Below are 17,459 nucleotides of genomic sequence, written 5' to 3'. Positions count from 1 at the left end.
GATGCAACACCTTGACAAACTGAAAATAATATAACCAACAAAAATCAGGAGGCAAGAGGAGGGACACAAAAACGTAAGCAGAATAAAGGACTCATCCACCATAGTAAGAGTCAAAATCCACTTCAGAACCTGAAATAAGAGTTAACAACAGAAACAGAAAATAGAGTTAACGACAGCTTTAGAGTTAACAATTCAAAAGCTTTCCCAATATATTTTCTTGATCATAGAGAAATCCTTTTGGGATTTAATAATATTTGTTTTGTTTGTTTGTTTGTTTTCTGAGACGGAGTCTCGCTCTTTCACCCAGGCTGGAGTGCGGTGGTGCGATCTCAGCTCACTTGCTCCTTCCATCTCCCAGGTTCGATGATTCTCCTGACTCAGTCTCCCGGCTAGTTGGGACTACAGGCTGCACCACCATGCCCGGTTAATTTTTGTATTTTTAGCAGAGACAGGGTTTCACCATGTTGGCTATGCTGGGCTTGAACTCCTGACCTCAGGTGATCCTCCAACCTTGGCCTCACAAAGTGCCGGAATTAAGGCGTGAGCCACAGCGCCCAGCCGGAATTTAATAATACTTGTAATGAGAAGTGTTTGATAGACATTTGGAAATTTCTTCAGTTTCTCATCAGTTCTTTCCCATCTGTTGAGTTCATACAGTTAAATTTAAATATTTTTATTTTTTTAAAAAAGTATGTATAGTGCAATTCCTGTTTTTTTTTTTTTGTTTGTTTGTTTTTTTGAGACTGGGTCTCATTCTGTCACCCAGACTGGAGTGTGCAGTGGCACAATCACAGCTCACTGCAGCCTTGACTACTCTGGCTCAGGCAATCCTCACACCTCAGGCTCCCAAGTAGGTGGGACTACAGGCATGCACCACCACACCTGGATAATTATTTTTATATTTTTTGTAGAGATGGAGCCTTGCTATGCTGTCCAGGCCGGTCTCAAACTCATGGACTCAAGCGATCCTCCTGCCTCAGCCTCCCAAAGTGCTGGGATTACAGGTGTGAGCCACCGTGCCTGTCCTAATTCAATTCTTAAAAGGGTATTTCTGTCTTTTGCTCCACGTATACATTCATTCCAGATGTCTGGAAACATGTTTACCAAGTGTTAATACTAGACAGTGGAAGTTTAACTTGTTTCAAAATTTGTGTTTTTCTGCCTTGTTTGCATTTTTACCATGAACATGTACTGTATTTATATAAAAAAAAATGAAATTATGACTCAAAACAAGTCCAGAACTAGGGGTCCATGGATAGCTTCAAGATGAACTCTAAAGTGATATGCAGTATTATATGTATACACGTATGTGCACATTTTTTTCCAGAAAATGTGTCTTATTTTCATCAAGTTATCAAAAGTGTTCATGACTCCTGAGTATAGTTCTCTGTCTTCTACATTTCTTTCTCTTTTTTTTTTGAGACAGAGTCTTGCTCTGTCGCCCAGGCTGGAGTGCAGTGACATGATCTTGGCTCACTGCAAGCTCCGCCTCCCGGGTTCAAGCAATTCTCCTGCCTCAGCCTCCCGAGTAGCTGAGACTACAGGCACGTGCCACCACGCCTGACTAATTTTATTTTGTATTTTTAGTAGAGATGGGGTTTCACCGTGTTAGCCAGGATGGTTTCGATCTCCTGATCTCATGATCCGCCTGCCTCAGCCTCCCAAAGTGCTAGGATTACACGTGTGAGCCACTGTGCCCCGCCTCTGCATTTCTTATACCTTCGGATTTTAGGCTTCTGGCTAATAATACAGTTGCTCTTGACTATCACTTAAGTGCCTGGCACTGTACCAGGAACTTTACATGTATTGTCTTTTGGTCCTCAAGCAACCTTATAAGGTAGACATGATCATTCCTATGTTACAGAGAAATGAGGGTCACGAATGCTCAGTTACTTGCCCAAGGTCACACAGAAATCCGAGGTAGGGCTTGTAATCTAAACCCAGCTCTGCTTGCATCTAAAGTGCACACTCGCCCTCCTACATTCTGCTTCCTCATCAGACAAGTCACTGGAAGTCATTCATCTGTCATTATTTGAGGACCTGCAGTGTGCAGGCAGGGTCCCAGGAGCTGGGAACACATCCATGAACATCAGACAACAATTTTGCTCTTCTAGAACTGCTATTTGATCATTATAATAATTTTCTGAGGCAGGCAGGTATCAGTACCCCTACTTCATAGACCATCCGCCTAAACCTGAGAGAAGTTAAAGATTTACCCAAGTTATGCAGTTATTGGGTTATGGAGTCAGCATATCACACCTGATAAGACTCATTCTTAAGTTTAAAATATGCATTTATTTTTAAATCATGTTACACCTTAATAAAAATGGTGGAAGTGATAGAATATAAAGTTAAGTTCTGTCCTCCATTGCCCCTAGCCTCACCTAATGAAGGCTGTTGGACATCCTGAAACAGGCTATGTTTTTCCCCACCTCTTTCTCATTTTTCCTTTTGGGGCCCTTCTTTCCATTCAAATTGCCCTATTTTGTCACCCAGGATCCTCAATTTGCTTCCAATTGTTTGAACACAGCTGTCTGTCCTACTCCCTCTTCTCCTACTCCCCAAAATACTACTTGGCACTTTTTTTTCTATGCAGTCATTGATAACTGAATACCTAGAGGATGTTGGACACGGTGGTAAGTGTGGGGAGGCACATTCAGAAAGAATAAGACACAAGCTCTCTCCTCCAGGGGCCTGTATTTGCACTTTAAATTGGAATTTGTTCAACCCCAAAAAGGCTCTAAGATATAAAAATGCATCTCAAATGGTAGACTTTTCAGATACTTTAAAAGATGTTTCATTAGATCATTTATTAGTTATCCAGGAGCTTGCCAGAAATGCACATTCCCAGTCTCCCTCCTCAGATATTCTATACTCCATATTCTGGAGTGGGGGGCAGGAATATGCACATTGGGCAAATTTCCCAGGGTCCGTGTACATTTTTTGAAAAGCATTGGTGTACTGGGGGAGATTGTATTGTGCACCTCCTCTGGGAATCCCAGTGGCCACACCCGTGATACTTCTGTCGAGGAACTTATCACACTCGATTGCAGCTGTCTGTGTCTACTACCAGACAGTGGAACCCACTCCTATTCATCTTTGTAGCTCATGTCTCTGGCACATAGTGCCATACCAGAGACATGAGGTAAACATGTATCAGGTATAGGAAGATGTGCACAACTCCACATTAGTCACACACACACATCATTGTCATCATCACCATCATCATCATCGTCATTGTCATCTACTGTATTCACATGGAAAAAGCTGGTCCTAGCTCTGTGCCACTACATGGTGCCTAGGATGAATATCTGCTTTTGCAATATGCTAAGAAGGAAGGCTTCATAAAGCCATAGTTGACTTGGCAGCTGGAGAAAAGTACAAAGGCATATTGCAAGAAGAGAGTTAAACTCTTGATTTATTCCCATGTCCATCTAGCATGAAACCTGCAATAATAAAATTGAGTGTTTTGGTGAAGATCACAGAGCAAGTTGTTCAGATCTAGGAATAGAACTACACATTTTTTTACTTTCTATCAAGTCCTTATTGCTCTGATCAAACCTAGGAAATCCAAACCCAAACATCTTTGCTCTCATGCCACTATCTTGTAGCACCTGTGGCACTAGTAAAAATAGAATTATGTATTTGTAAAATCTTATTTTTCATATTGTAGATACAATAAATATAACTAGAATTTCTAATTCTTGATAGTAATGGATCATATTGCAATCACTCCACTTTGGGAAGCCCTACGTTATATCAGGGGTTAATAAATGCTCTTCTAGTTTGGGAACCTCAGGGAAGGAAGCCCAGCATCATATGCAGAAATAAAAATGGAAAGATTTAAAAGAGAGAGAGATGAGGAAGGAAAAGCAAGAAGGAAGGGAGGGAGAGAGTGGAAGAAGGGGAAAGAAAGAAGGAGCAAGAAGAAAAGAAAAGAAGAAAGGGAGAAGAAAAGAAGCAAAGAAGGAAGAGAGGTCTGAAGCCACAGATTTTTATTTGAAGCTAACTGCATTATATGCACAGGAGATCATTTCACAATAGTAACTCACAAACAACAAGGTTGGATTAGTCAAAGGGACATTAAGATCAGATTTGCTGTTGCCCACACTTTCCTCATTGCAATGTATAATTAACTGAATTTGGTAGGACACAGAGTAAAAATGCCCCTCCTTCATGGCATCCCTGATGCTTCTTGAGAGCCCACGAATGCATTTATGGTCAATATCTCTATAATCTTGGCAGCACTGTTTTTCACATTCAGCTTCCAGGCACTTGATTGAGACTCCAGCACAATGCATCCCTGATAATAGAACAGATAACGTAGTTACTATGTTTAAATGGAGACAGCCCATTTGTGAATATGCCAGAATTTGCTGTAATAGAATTAAATAAGAAAAATGCTATGGTGAATCCAGAAAATCTCTACAAGTGCTGACACTGTTTATAACACATTGCTCTGTACTTCACATATTTTGAAAAGATTTTAAAGGTCAACTAGTTCAATCTCCAAGCTATAAATTAAATATTGAAAAACAAAGCCATATTATCTTTTGAGAGGCCTCAGTTTCTTCATCTGTAAAATGAGAGGACTGAACAAGGTTTATTCCAGTTTCAACATCTCATGTCAGCAAGAATACCTAGGAGCAGTACTCATGGTCCCTCTGGTGCATGGCCAAGCATATTGAGTAAGGAATGAAAACTGTGTCTCTCTTATTTGCTTTAAATATTAACTTACAAATGCTAATTTTAACTTGAACTGTGTAATGGCAATCTGATTTAGTCTGGAAATTACACCTAGATACATCTAGAAATAGAAACACTTCAACTTCCTTCAGGATGGTGAAGGGTTAATTTATGGATAACCTTTCATTTCTATGATTTTACCTGACCCCTTACCAAATGTGCAAACTCAGTGGAAGTGTCAAAAGGGTAGTAAAGTTTCTAAAGCTAAAAAAAAAAAAAAAAGGCAGGTTTTCTCAGACTTCCACAAATGCTAATTACTCATAATGACAAGTCATTACCCAAATCCATTTCTGGAAAGTCACAAGGACTTGACAGGTCAAAGCAGAAATGTCATCAATGTCATCTTGGCCTCCAGTAAGAGAATCTGCCAAATTAACCTTCAGTATACCCACACACCCTTTTTCCAAAGAAAGTAAGTATAAATAGAAAGGAAATTTCAGCACCTTGGAGAGAGGAAACTGACTCAATCAAGGTATATACATGGGAAGATGAGAGAGGCCACTGAGCTCCAGGAGCTAAGGGCTGGTATAAGGGTGTCCTCCAGCACAACTTAAGCTACATGACATAATTATGGCTTTTTGTGGGGACAGGACTCATGCAACAGACACAAATGCAGCTCTCTGAAATTCAGAAGTGGGGATACGGGAACATCTGAGCCCTTTGGGACAGGAAGAGGTTGAGATGCTTGGCTGCCAATAGCACTGGATCTCATTTTTAAAAATGCTGGTTCTATACAGATTCCTGTTAACAAATCTATTCATTATTTAATTTATGCATTCAAGCATGTATTTAGTCAACCAATGTTTTCTGAGTATCTGCTTTTTGCCAACTACTATTCTAAGTTCTAGGAGTACAGTGGTGAATGACTTGGGTAGTGCTTGATTTCATCAGATTTCCAAAAGGAAAACAACCAGTAACTAAATAATCATTCAAATAAGAAAATATAATTAAGTTACACACTTTATTGAATACACTAAAGAGAATGAATAGGGGAGAATGAGAGATTTGAACAGACTACTTGACCTAGTCAAGAGAGAGGACATAGATAAGAAGGCAGGATCTCCTAGTAGAGGGGCAGTAACAGGACTGAGAGTAAGGGACAGCAGCATTCCAGGTGGAAGGTACATTTTGTGCAAAGCCCTGAAGTGGGAATATAAGAGGAACAAGAAAGCAAGGTCAGTGTGGTCAGAACAGAAAGCAAGTGTAAGGAGTAAGGAGTGCAGAGCCTGGAGTGGCAGGCAGCAACCTCTGAATTACCAAGGCCAGGTAGGAACAGAAGAGAGGCAGTGGGAGAGGGTGGGAGGTAGCACACTCTGAAATTTACAGGCCAAAGTTGCCACAGATAACCAGATCCCTTGAATAAAGGAGGCTGCTTGAGGGCTGTAAGTACCTGAGTAAATCATGGAGAGCCTTGTAAGTGGAGGTAAGGAGTTTGGAATTTACCCCACATGCAACGGAAGGTGACCAAAGTACTTCAGTTGGAGGGCAATATGATCTGATTATTTTCTAAAGATCACACTGGATATACATGGTAGAAATGAAAGTACAAAACCACACAACATGGAGAATCTCAGAAAGATGATGAATTTAAAAAACAGCCCCACAAGTCTACGTACTGTGAGATACCATCTTTATACAGCTCAAAAACAAGAAAACTAAGCAATACATTATTTGGGATAATAATGTATTTCATCCCATGGATGGGACGAAAGAGTATTTGTAAAAGGGAACTATAAAGATGACATTCAGGATAGTGATTACCTCTGGGAAGAGAAAAGAGGGTGGGGTAGGGGACACAGAAGTACTTAAGGTAGTTACTAGGTGCATGTCCTAGTCCTTAAGTTGGATGATGGGTTTTGGAGCATTCATTATATAAATTTAATAGGAGGCAACTGAAGTATTTCACTTGAAGACCAATATGATCTGATTATAAGATCACACTGGGTATAGATGGAAGAAATTTTAAAAAAAACAATAAATATACAACATTTCCATGTATCAATTATTATATTTAAGAAAAAAGGACTCGTTCTGCCTACTATGTGGGGAGTGCATGAGTGGAATCAGTGATACTAGTTAGGGGGCTGTTTCAGTTTCCTAGATGGAAGCTTCCATTTTACAGACTCCAGAAGGTCTGAGATCAGGCCCATAGCCCACCACCATACTGGCACCATTCTGTGAAAACTAATGGGATCAGTACATTTTTATTCAATAAGGTCATGAATTTTCAAGTAGAAAGAGTGGCTAGATATATTGAAACTCAAGACATAGGCTCATGATGGTTATTGAATTACCAACTCTATAGCAACTGTATGTTTACAAATCACCTTCACATTCATTATCTGTTTTTCTCCAACTATAGGAGATTCATTCATCATGCAGGTGAGAAAGTGTCTACTCCAAGTTCACACAGCAAGGTGAGGACTGAGCTGCAACTGGAATACTCCAAGTTAGTGTAGTCTTTCCAGGATATTTGGATGCCTTTCAAGCACCAAACATAAATGATTACCTTTAGTACTACCCCACCTTACCTTCCAAACCACTCTGTTTCAGCTCTGCCATATTTTGGCAATTATCTTTCAAACTCTGTTGTCTTTATAGGTTGCTACACATGCACACACACAGACATGAACACACACATATATGCACACATATATACATATATATATTTAGCATACATATTCTCTATAAAATTATCTAAATGCCCAGCCTCAACAATTTCATTCATTCATTGAGGGTGATATTTAATCTTTCTTTTTCTTTTTTTTTTTTGCAACCCATAGTGTTGCAACCGTAGTGGGCATGTTGAGGTACTACTACCTATCACCCCACGGGATCCCCAAAATTGATTCAGTTACTCTAGTGGCCAGGTAGGTTCTCCTTTTCCTCATTGCTCCAGACTGCATGCTCTGTTACAGATAAAGGCTTTCTTATATATGAGGGGACTGTTATTCAACAAAACTATTCAAAACAAACTTACACTCCTGCTAGAACTTTTTAAATTACAATCCCTACACCAGACACAGTATAGTTGATGAGCAAATCTTCCTCTGCATTCTGGGGCAGCAGTTTCCAATTCGCAGGATGCTAAGACATCTGATTTCTTTTTACAAAGGCCCTAGGTTCCTTCCCTACTCTTTTTATTTACAATCCTGGATCCACCATCACACTCAAATCCACCATCGAGAATACAAGAAATTTATTCCTGAGCAAGGAAGTAACTAAGATCAGGGTCTATCCTAGGTCTAGAAGCAGAGCCATAGAAATCAAGATGTAGGATGCTGAGTAGGTAGATGCAAGGATGAAGCAAGGTAAAAAACTGGAGACATCAGCGTCTCAATGACCAAATCCAGGTAGGAGCTTAAGAGAACAGTAGCAGGACGTGTTAGAAAATCCTGTATTCCAAAGTTCACAAACTGAAACAGGAAAAAAAAGCACAGAAGGCCAGTCTCTAAGAGAGATGAGTCTTCTGAGGACTTTAAACATCTAGTGGATTTGTTTTTCTAAGAATAAAAATGTTAATATCTATTAAGCATTACATTCCAGGTACCACTATAATCTCTTTCATGCGTAGTCTCATTTAATCTGCACCAAAATATGACTTTCCTTTTTTTCCATTTTGTAGATGAGGAAGCTGAGACGTGAAATGACTTACCCCACGTTACACAGCTACTGGGAAAGAGAAGAAACAGAGACAGAGAGAAGTTGGACTGGATCTGAATCTAGACAGTCTCACGTGCAAGCTACCATCTTAGTCAACAATAGATATTACTGTCATGTGGACTGTGGCCTTCAACTCCCTCTAAGATTTCCTGACAACATACATCTGTATTACAAACATTTTAAGCCAATATATATTGATTTGGCATTGACAATTGCACATGTTTGTTGTTGGAGATGACTAGAACAAGCTCAGGATTGAAAACCACGGCTTTGGGCTTGAAAAGACCCTGCAGATAAAGACATCAAGATGCTTCACCCTCGAGTCCCCTTCGGAGGAGTCACTCTCTCCGTCGTAGCTCTGCACAGCCCCTCCAGCAGCTGTTGGATGACTTCCATGCCCTGGATTGTTAAATGAGGAGAATGGGGGCAGAATTAGAAGATACAGAAGGACAAGTTGAAGCATCATAATTCTGATTTTAAAAAATCAGGACACCATAAAAATTCTATTTCTGAAGATTTATACTCCACTTAATGCCATGAGGACTTGAGGTAGCTAAAAAAAAAAATCTACTTGTAAAGCAAATAGGATTATTGGATTGTGAAATTGAGAGCCATAAAATTTAAAACAATTTCATAGGAAACTTCAACTTTTTTTTGAATTTCAAAGTAAAAGAGTCAGGCACTATCAAGAATATTTGAATCTCAAACAAAAAGGAGAGGAGCCAAAATTTCCCTTTGCTGAGCAACTGAAAGCCCATCATCAGTCCGGAGTGACTCAGGTTAAACACCTGCTCTGGGGCTGATGCCTGAACTTGCCCCTGATTCTTGCTGTGTCAGGTTTGAGACTAAAAATCAGGCATCTCCTATCTCCTAGATTCCTCTCAGTGTCTGCAGGAGCCCTCTTTCTTTTTTTCCTGTGGAAAGGCCGTTATAATGTCTCTGCCCACTATCGCCTCTTTGTGAACATGGCACCAGAACTTTGCACTTCACATGGTCTATAAGGTATCATCTTCTCATTTTTCCCCTTTTGTGTTAAATGTCTTTTTCCAGTAGAAAAGTAAGCTCTTTTAGTGTAAGGACACTCTCTGATGCCACCTTTGCTTGCTCCATTCTCAAGTGAGCAGTAGCCTAGTGCAGTGACTACGATTTGAGCTTGAATTCTGAACCTCTGTGACACTGAACAGGTTCCTTATCCATTTCTTCTGTAAAACAGGGATTAAATAGGCAAAAAGTACTTAACCCAGTATCCAGCATATATTCATTCTTCAATAAGCCTTACTTAGCATTACCTTTTATTGACTGGAAGAAATGACTTTAGGGCCTCATACACAGCTGAGGCACTCTAATGGATGATTTCCTCATTTTTGCCTCTCCAAGTTCCCAGTCCTCCCTTTTCAAGATTAGAAGTTGAACCCTTCTTGTACCCCCTCCCATCCCCAACACTACAGCTCCTCTCCATCTGATTCAAGTATCTATTACCGTCTCATTGAGATGCCACTTAGACAAGGCCTTCAAATGTGGAGCTGCAGAAGGGGCTGGGTGTAGGCTGGGGTAGAGGACTGCCCATTAACATTCAGTCCATAATAGAGACCATTATCTTGGCAGCAAAATACCCCAGCAGTAGTGATGTGAGGAAATGGGGGTGGGTTACCAAAGCAACAGGGAAACTGGAGCTGCACTGTTTCTATGGCAACAGAGAGCAAGCGCGAGCATTCTTCTAGTTGGAATGACGATTACTTAGGCTCTTGCCAACAGCATCAGTGACTCATCAGGTGGATTGTATTGCAAAGGGTGGATTAGTAAAGGGTTTCTCTTCAAATCCTGGCAAGAATGAAGCCCACAGTAGAGATCCTGACTCTTCAGGCTGGAGCCTGGACTCTTAGGAATGAAGGGTCTCTCTTTGGCTACTGGCCAATTAATTACCTCCCTAATATCAGCAATTCTTACTTATGATCTGCAATCTCCATGAGTAGCCTGCTTGGACAAAACCCATTTACAAAAATCCAATTCATAAGGTACATAAATTAAGTAGTAGAGAAGCGCCCACGCAATTTTCCCTTTCCCTCAACTTTAATTTTATCAAAGAAACACACTTGCATCATTAAAAAGTCAATTAGTGCTTAAAAGCTTTAACAAGAAACATCAATCCCCACACATATAACAGCCCTCCCTCTCCCTGGTTCCTAGAGGCAACCACTTTCAGCAACTTTTGCTTTATATCTTCTATTTACCTTCATATTTTCAAATATCTCCACATTGCCTACAATTTCCTATTAAAGTGGGTAGATAAAGCTCTTTACACCTTGCCTCTCTTAAACTCAACCTCCTAATATGATTATGCAACATTTAGTCATGCACCACTAAATGACAGGGATACATTCTGAGAAATATGTTGTTAGGCGATTTTGTCCTTGTGCAAACATCACAGAGTGCACTTACATAAACCCAGATGGCAGAGCCTACTACACACCTAGGCTGTTTGGCATGGCCTATGGCTCTGAGGCTACAGACATGTATAGTATGTGACTATAATGAATACTGTGTGTAGGCAATTGTAACACAATGGTGTTTGTGTATCTAAGCATAACCATAGAAAAGTTACAGTAAAAATGTGATATAAAAGATTAAAAATGGTACAGGTCGGTAGAATATGTAGTATGAATGGAGCTTACAGGACTGGAAGTTGCTCTGGATAAGTCACGAGCTAGTGGTGAGTGAATGGGAAGGTCTAGAACATTACACTACTATAGACTTCATAAACACTGTACACTTGGGCTACACTAAATTTATAAAAACCATTTCTCTTTCTTCAACAGTAAGTTAACCTTGACTTGACTATAACTTTTACACTTTATAAACTTTAAAACCATTTAAAACTTTTTGAGTCTTGCAATAACACTTAGCTTAAGACAAACACATCATACAGCTGTACAAAAAATTTTTTTCTTTATATCCTTATTCTATAACGTTTTTCCTATTTAAATATGTTTTAACTTTTTGTTAAAAACTAAGACATAGACACACATGCTAGCGTAGGTCTTCACAGGGTCAGAATCACCAAGACATCACTAGGCTATAGGAATTTTTCAGCTCCAATATAACCTTATGGGACCACTGTCATGTATGCACGTGGCCCATTGTTGAGCAAGACGTCATTACGTGACACATGACTGTGTATCACAACTTTTGAATGAATCCTATTTATGGATTATGATGTTTTCATCATTAAGGACATGGAAATATTGGCTCATTGGTGAACCAATTAGGGAAACTCAATAACATGATTTTACACAGGCTGGGGCTGGAGGCTTCTCCATTCAAGATGCAGACCTGCACCCAGACCCCTGGGTCTGGTTTGGTACACAGCCCTCCTCTGCACCTGGCATCTGCATATCTGGAGGCTTTCTGTTCAGTTTCTCTGAGGAATTCCCTCCCACTTCTTGGCAATCAGATCGGGGGACTCTGGCCCTTACGTAGACCCACATCCCTCCCTTGCTTGCAGCCTGCATTTCCGGCTCACCTTCAGCCGTCATTGGGGCCATGGGTTCCTGAGCCTTTAATGGGACACTTGTTTTGACCTTTCCTGCCACTGCCCTCTTGTACAAGCAGGTTCTGAGTTACAGATATCTTCTGGTGTTGTCCAAAAGGGAGTTGTGGTTCTGGTTCTCATGCTCTTGTTGTTTGGGGGTGACTTCCATAGAAGAGGGCAGAAACTTCTTTGCCTTCATAGAAACCTGGAAACTTTCTTGAAGAACTTGGCTGCCTGGAAGGTAATTTCCATTGGAGTGATTTTTGCGATGGAACTAAATTATATAAAAATACCTTCATAATTTTTAAATTACAGTACCTTACTTTAAATGTGTGACTACCTAAACCTATCCAGAGAATGATTTGGTTTGGAAAAAAGTGGATGAAATTTTTTTTTTTTTTAATGTTTTTTGTTCTAGTATGTTATAAATCAAAGCTAGGCAATTTCACCTTTTGACTGAGGAAGATCACTTTTGAGACTCTATTCTAAGAAAAATAATTCAAGACAAGCACTAAATGAAATTGATCATTGCTCTGTTAAATATGATTGTGGAAAATGGAAATGATCTAAGTATCTAATGAGAAGAAAACTGATATGTGAATACAATGGAATGGTCTATTCGACATGGAAAATATGTCATTGTACTAAGTGAAAGAAGTTGAATGCAAAGTAGACTTTATGCTCTGGTTACAAGTGTGTAAAATAGCCATTATAATCTTTGTGTTACAAATTCTCCATCAATAAAATGGGATAGTAAATTAATTACCTTATAGAGTTGCCGTGAGAATTAAAGGAAAGAATGCCCCTAAAGTTTTCAGCTTGAGCCTGAAACAAACGTACTATAAATGCTAGCTACTGTTACTACTGTGATTACACAGTGCAACGGTATATATGTAAAGGCTGTGGGCTTATGAGTGTTCCAGTCCCATTGTTCTTTTTTTAGTATTACTTGTTCAGTAAATGAAAATCAAGACACACACACACAAAAACTCCATAATAATAAAGAAACATGTATATTATAATGGCAAGTTTGCAAGCGTTTACGTTCCGTGGTCCACTTGTTGGTTTAGAGCAATGGCTGTCAACATGGAGCTCCAGGACCGGCAGCAACAATGTCATCTGCAAAGTTGTTAGAAATGCAGATTCTCAGGCTGCACCCAAACCTCTGGATCAGAAACTCTGGGGTGGGATCCTGCAATCTGTGTTTTAACAAGCTCTCCAGGGAATTCTGTTTAGCCTGGGCTGCACTTCGGAATCATTTTAGGACCCTAAAAAATAATAATGCCTGGCCCCACTCATATCAATTAAATCAGACTCACCATGGATAGGGCTCAGGCATTGGTAATTTTATTTTATTATATTTATTTTTTCTTGAGATGGGGGTCTTGCTGTGTTGCCCAGGCTGGAGTGCAGTGATGTAATCTCAGCTCACCATGGCCTCGACCTGCTGAGCACAAGAAATCCTCCCACCTCAGCCTCCTGAGTAGCTGGGACTGTAGATATGTTCCACTATACCCGCTAATATTCACATTTTTTTGCAGAGACAGGGTTTCACCATGGTGCCCAGGTTGGTCGCAAACCCCTGGGCTCAAGTGATCCACCAACTTAGCCTCCCAAAGCACTGGGATTACAGGTGTGAGCCACGGTGCCAGGCCCAGGCATTGGTAATTTTAAAAAGCTACCGGGTGATTCTAATGCATAGCCAAAACTGAAAACCATTGATATAGAGATCACTATATAGAGAGGCCAAGTCAGATGGGAGGGGCAGATAGTCTTACACACAACCTTTTAACCCTGTCCCACCATCCTTGGTTTCTGCAGGACTCTCTTGTTCCTATTCTTAATTGATACCGAGTCCAGGAGAGAAGAGGGGTGATTAGTAAGGCTCTTCCAAGCCTCCCAGACATGTGTTGATAGATCTTAAAGATCAAGTAGAAATAAAAATGAGGGAGGTTTGATGTGGTAATATGAGCCTGTAGAACATGATTCTCTCTACATTTGAGAAAACTATCTTTTTCTCGAAAAAGGTCTTGGTGCATTGGTCTGGGTGCAAAGGTCTGGGTGCATTGGCCCCAAGGAAAACATGGTATTTTCTCAGCAGCCAGACCAGAGACAATATCCAATTCCCTCCATTTTCTGCTCATGACTCCCTTTCCCTTTGAGATTTGAGCTCTGTCCCATCAAAGAGTTTAAGGAACACCCTACAGGAGTAAGTTTTAGTTCTTGGCAAATTTTGTGCTTTCATCTTGGAGATTTGCCGACAAATTTCTATCAAGAAATGACAAAGAAATAAACACCCTGGTTTTATTTTCCCTTCACTCCAATTTTCTCACTTGTTTGCTTTTATCCTGTTGAATCTTACATATTTGTATAATCCTCCTCAAATCCTGTTTTAGAATTCAGTGGGGTAAAATAAATAAGAAGCTATAAAAGCCAATCAGTCATATTCTACATTTGCTTTTTTTACGGAATCCTTCATTTATTCAATCAGTAAGCATTTATTCAGTTCATTTTAAGACATTTCTATTAAAAACTTCTAGGTGCATTGGGAACACTACAAAAGAAATCAAGCTATAATGCCTTTCCTTTCTTTAAGCAATTTATTTACCATTGTTGGTAGATAAGAGAGAAACACCTGACACAAACAAAGAACAGCATATAATAAATTACTGAGCTAAATACTGTAAACTGTGACAGGAAACTGAGGTCTATGGAGTGTTTACTACAAATCAAGCAATGGGCTAGATGTTTTCCATACCTGGTCCCTCAGGTTTTGGGTGCAACCCTATAAGGTGGTAATTAGGGCAATCCAGTTTCACAAGCCTGAGCCCTGGATTCTGCCTGGGCAATTTACTTAACCTCTCTGTGCCTCAAGAGTAAAATGAGGATAATAACTATCCTATCTCAATGAGCAGCCTGAGTCGCAAGTTCACGTAAAGCACGTAGCACAGTGTTCAGTTTATCTCAATTACTTAACACGCTTTGGTGCCTGGCACATATAGGCTATTTATCATTGTCAGAGGGCATTTTAATTCCACTTTAAAGATGAGAAAACTGAGGTTGAAAGAGAATGTTATGCTCTCATGGAACAGTTACACTCCAAAACCTGTGTGTCTTCTTTTCTTTGTTTCTAAAATCAAGTGCTGAAATATTCAGCAGAGGTCCCAAGTGATTCACTATTTTGTTTGCATTATACAAACACTTAACAAACCCAAGGTTGAGCTCCACAAGGTCAGTTTGACTTGTCTCTTGATGTTTAATAAAGAGATACGTTGTAAGAAATAAGTTCCTCCCAGGCTAACAACCCTACTCAAGGCTCACACAAGGCATGAAACCTAATCCTCTGCAGGTCTCTTCACTGGGTCTTTGATGTTTTTCTCCTCTGGCTCAAGGCAAGCTCTCTTTCTGCCTTTGTGCCTTTTTCTCGCTGAAACCTACCTGCCTCTCTCCTCTTCCTCCCATTTCTCCTCTTCCCCATCCTATACCCTCCCATATTCCAAGGCCCAGCCCAAGCTCTCCTGTGGCTCCATATCCTCCCTGCTTTCTCCTTTCTGCCTTCTCAGAGCCCACGCAGCCAAGCTAAGTGCTTGGAACAAGAACCAGCCTTTGCTTACTGTGCACAGCACCTACTGGTATTATCTATTGAAGCCTCAAAACCACCTTGATAATTGTGGTTTTAGCATCCTTACTTCACAGCTGAAGAAACTTAGGCTTGAAGGGGTTAAGGAATGTATTAAAAGTTCCACATCTTTTACAGAAACTGGAAGAACTGACTATAAACCTAGTTCTCTAGCCTCATGCGGCAATCCATGCTGTTCATGCCTGGTAGTCTTGGCCCTCCCACTAGACTACGAGTTCCTTGAATTCGGTGAGCAGAGGAATGGGACTGTGTATAGAACTAAGCATTTAAAAACTAACAGAGCAGTCCTCAGACAGAACTCTATGCCCTGGTAGAACTTTCCTTCCTATCACAGACCCAGATTGTGCAACTGAAGGAACCCCATTGGGCAGCAGACTGACAGAGTAGGTGTTGCAAAGACACTCATGATAAAGAGCACAGACCTCAGTGACCCTCTTCAAATCAGACTTTCTGAGTAACTTGTCCCTTTTTCATCTGTTTCTATCCAAAATCCGAGGTCTTGCGGAGGCTTATCTTGTTCAATACTTGAATGGCATGAGTTTGTTCTGGACTTCTATCTATTATTATGCATTTAAAATACCTATTGAGCACCTACTCTGTGTATGGTCACTGTGCTAGGTGCTGCAACACGAGGAGAAAAAGAGATGCAGTCCCCACTGTCATGAAATACAGCCACGTAATCAAAGAATCCCACAATTCTACCACGAGAAGTACTGTGATCGAGAGGTACACAATGCCAAGAGCACTTACGAGAGGACGTGACCTGTCCAGGAGGTAAGGGAAAGCCTGCCTTGAAGAAGTGATCATTGAGCAGAAACCTGAATGAAAGTAAACACTATCTTAGAAAGGGAAATGGTGGGCTGCACACCACAGCTCACACCTGTAATCTCAAGACTTCAGGAGGCTGAGATGGGAGGAACCCTTGAGCCTAGGGTCTTTAGACCAGCTTGGGCAACATGGGGAGGCTCTGTCTCTACAAAAATAAGAATAATTAACCAGGCACAGTGGCACACGCCTGTGGTTCCAGCTACTTGAGAGACTGAAGTAGGAGGGTTGCTTGGGCTCAGGAGGTGGAGGCTGCAGTGAGCTGTGACTGAGACACTGCACTCCAGCCTGGATGACAAAGTGAGGTCCTATGTGGAAAAAAAAATGGAAGTAGAGGAGAAAGCAGAGCAAAAGTCTTTCCATTAAGGCCACAGAAACAGACACAGGCGAAGGGAAAGTGATGGGAGGTGTGGCCGGAGAGGTAGGAGGGGTCATAGTGAATGGCCTTGTGGACATGTGAAGGATTTGGGTTCTTATCTTAAAATCAATTGGAAAACCCTCAAGGATTTTAGGCAGAAGGTAACATCATAAGTTATAAGTTTCGGAAAGCTTACATCATGGGAAACAGATGGGAGCCATGAACAAAGTAGACTAGGAGACTCAGCAAGACAGGTGATGTGGGCCGGGGTGCTGATGGGAGAGTTCAAACAAGTAGGCCAATGGGAGACATTCAAGACATACAGTTGCCATGATTCGTGATGGAGTGGATGGAAGAGGATGGGAGAAAGACATGTCAGGGGAGATACCTCACTGTGTCATTTGCAGCTTGGTGGATGGGGCTTCCATTCACGGAGATGGGAATATCCTGAAAGAGGATGGCTTCTGAGGGAAACTCTTGAGTTCAGCTTTTAACAGGCTGAGTTTGAGGAAACTTTGATACATCCTTAAAGAAATGTCAGGAAGGCAGATGGGTGTATGGGTTTGGGATTCAAAGGACAAGCTTGGGATTTTCTAACTTGAGGCTTATGAGGCATCTGCCTTTAGGGGGTAATTAAAGGAATGCTAATAGGGACTAGGACTAAGTCTTGAGCTTCTTCAATTTTTTTTTTTTTTTTT

Source organism: Mandrillus leucophaeus, unplaced genomic scaffold (assembly GCF_000951045.1).
Source record: "Mandrillus leucophaeus isolate KB7577 unplaced genomic scaffold, Mleu.le_1.0 Scaffold348, whole genome shotgun sequence".
NCBI lineage: Eukaryota > Metazoa > Chordata > Mammalia > Primates > Cercopithecidae > Mandrillus > Mandrillus leucophaeus.
This window is presented reverse-complemented; position numbering follows the sequence as displayed.